Here is a 3727-nt window from a genome sequence, read left to right on the forward strand (position 1 = left end):
TATATATATATATATATATATATATATATATATATATATATATATATATATATATATATATATATATAACATTAAACTAGTTGGGTTTAATACAAGATAGATTTAAGCTTATAAAAATGACTAAATACCCTTAAAAGAATGATATTTTTAAAAATACATGGCTACTTTTTGGGCACTATAGGTCTTTTGAACTTCAAGAAAATTGAAAAGTCAAACACATTTTCTAAAAAAGTAACTTTATGAATCTATTAAATTTATGTTTTCGACATAAAAAAAATAACCATACTTTTTTCAAAAAATACCACATTTAAGGGTATTTTAATTATTTTAATATAGTTGGATTCATCTCAAGTTAAACACAACTAGTATATGGTTAGTTTAACCACACACACACACACACACACACACACACACACACACACACACACATATATATATATATATATATATATATATATATATATATATATATATATATATATATATATATATATATATATATATAAGCTTTTGGTGCGGATGTACATAAGGTATTAATGAGATGAAATGAGCAATATCTGATTGCTCTTGTTCTTTTTAGTGAATCTAACCATATATGATCTACTCTTTGGTGGAGATCAATTTTTGAATCACTAGAATCCAGTGTGTGTCAGGTTCTTTTGGTAATTCAAAAATCAACTGCTATAAATGCATTTTTTTATGACTTAGAAAAAAGTTTTTTTTTTGTCAAAAAATCATGGTCCAAGGGCCGAACTCTCACAAATTGATTATGTTGAACAGATCCATAAGGTCAGATTAAGTCAAAACAACTCCTATGAGTTTCAACTTATTGTTACTCTAACACATCCACACCAAAAACTATATATACGTGCAAAATGAAACATGTTAAATGTGTTTTTCAGGATTTTTTATTTTATTTCTAAATTCTGACCATACATATGTGGTCTATGTACTTTATTTTATAGGGATCAGCTCTTGAAGCGTTTGATTTTGACACACAGGTGGGTTTTTATAAGGTTTTAAAACTCAACAATCTAAAATCTTTGGAAAATTTTGAGGCTCCATATATCATTTTTTTCATCCAAAACACATTATCCAAGTGTAGATTCGTAGTCAATCGACCATGCCCAACACATTTATGAGGTCGGAACCGCAAAAAAATAACGAAAGAGCCGAAAAGCCCATTTAGCATGTTTCATTTAGCATAAATGGTATCATCTATTTGTATATTTTCTCATTTGGATCTGAAAAGTATAATATTGAATCGATTTTATAAGAGGATCTCTCTCTCTCTCTCTCTCTCTCTCTCTCTCTCTCTCTCTCTCTACGGAATGTGTTTTGATGGAAATTAGTACCATGTCACAAATCTCAGCGAGCAAAGATCTTGCCATATTATGAAAAAAATAGATTTTTCTTGGAAAAATAGTCTAAATAGAAATATACAAAGTATAGAAATGTAATTATATATGGAAATAAAAATATTAGAAAATTGTTTTATCCAAGGTTGTTAAATGCGATGAGGCGAAGCGAGGTGTTGAACATGTTATGAAGCGAGGCGTAAGCCTCGAGGCGTTAAAGCGTAAGCTTCATGATCAAGAGAGTAGGTCTCAATTCCGGTCGCGGAGAGAAGAAGTCCCCCCGCCCCTCACCGGAAACCTCGTCAGAGGGTATCAGCTCTGCTTCCCGACGGGTCTGTGACTCTGTGCAGGTTACGACAACGGTCGGAAGAACTCAGTCCGTTAAACTTGCTGGAAGCTTTTGCTTTTTCCCCGGCGAGTAAATCCAATTTCAGGCCACGAAGAGAAGAAATTCCACCGTAAATATCACTGGAATATCCTCCTCTGCTCATTGTGTAATTGTTTTCGGTTTTAGCCACAGATCGGAGGAGGCACCGACGCTTCAGGTACTGAGTGTGCGCCTCAGTACCTTGAGCGTGCGCCTCGCCTGTGAGGCGTACGCTTCAAGTACGGAGGGGTATGCCTCTCACAACACTGGTTTTATCATGTTAATATCATGAAAAAGCTTGATATTATGAAAATATCACATTTTCGGCATTGTATCTACTTTTAACAATATCATGACAGATTCACAACATTTTTAATATATCGGTCATATTTATGGCATTGATTAATACCTATTGGTGGGCATTCAAAAGACTATATGCTTATTGAAAAAGCAAACCTTTTTGCATATGGCCCGAGCAAATATTGTGTATGTCCTTCCACTACAAATAGCTTAGAAAGCCACCTCATTTAGACCTTTTAATTGCAGCAATTTTCTCTCATTTATGTAGCTTCCATTTTGACAGTACTGCGGGACGCATGACATGTTAAAGTGTTCAATGAATAACGGGTCACACTAGATCATCAACTTGGTGATGACAAGTGATATTCAAAATTCTCTAGCATTATCATAAACAGTTAATTGTTTGCACTTTTCTTAGAAGAATTTCAAGGGATCTAATACCCCTACATCACTTTAGCACATTCTCTCATATGCCCTAATGAGTTGTCTACTTTGTGTTGCCATTGCTTCTGAATGAGAATAAAGCTCATTGCTTTTCCATACAGAAATACCCCTTAGGTGGAAAAATCTATGTATCAAATTTTTCATCAAGGAATCGAGTGTGCATGGTGGGGGTGGGAAAAGATGTGCACAGCTAAAGATCTAAACTTTTTAATCCTCGAGAAAAGTACAAAGTTGGAAATCATCCCTTACTTTTGAAATCCAGTGCCCACAGAATTGAATGATTCCTCAAGGACGCACAGTACTCCCCACTAACTATTTACAAAATGAATGCAAAGATACAAGTGAATGGCAGCCCAGAGTCGGGCCCCACCACTAGCAGATGCAGCTGTGGGCCCACTGCACAATGGAAAATGCACTAGGTGGTCCACAACTCATGGAGGCATTGAGATTCTGGTACACATGCATTTGTGGCAAGTGTCATCAAGATGCAGAGCCAGAAAGTACGCTTGTTCAATGGGAGGGATCATGCAGAGTTTGGGCCCTCCATTATTTAACGTCTTGTCATATTTTTGCAATTTTTATTACTGTGATGGGGACAGGCTGATGAGGGGCTTTGTTGCTTTGTACCAATTTCAACTGAAGTGAGACAGAGTGGGGCACTCTTGGATTCTCTCCCAAGGAGAAAAGCAGACACCTCTCATACTCCATTGTTGGTACATGAGGAGACATACCCTTAAATATTACTTAATCTGAGAGGATCACAGGAAGACCACGTTTATGAGCCCTTGGCCCCACAAAATCAACTTCACATTCACGCTATCATCAACAAAATTTTCAGCAAGGTGATATTGATGATGGTGATGACTGATTCTTTGGATTTTGGAAAGGGTGAGAAAAGCTAGAATGATTCTAGGCCATACAGGGGATGCTCATAGCTGGTCAAGATCCAAACAGTAATCTTGAAAATCAATGACTTTTGAGTCATTGGAGAATGAGCCTTGTAATGATGTTGGTAATGACCTTACAATTTGGAAGTATATGATTTCCCAGGGGAAGTGATCCTATAGCTGCTTAGATATAAGAGATTTTGGTCAGTGTGGCCTGAAACATTAATTTCTCCATGCTTCTGTTCATTGCAGCTACGGGTTCAGTCTACCATGTAGGGGATCTAAAGTCACCACCTGCAAAACACCTAAGCATGTGTGACCAGAATTGACCATGCTGAAAAAGAGATTTGTTGGAATTGCAAGTGAAAGTC

Source organism: Nuphar pumila, chromosome 2 (assembly GCF_984573655.1).
Source record: "Nuphar pumila chromosome 2, dmNupPumi1.hap1.1, whole genome shotgun sequence".
In the NCBI taxonomy this organism is placed as follows: Eukaryota; Viridiplantae; Streptophyta; class Magnoliopsida; order Nymphaeales; family Nymphaeaceae; genus Nuphar; species Nuphar pumila.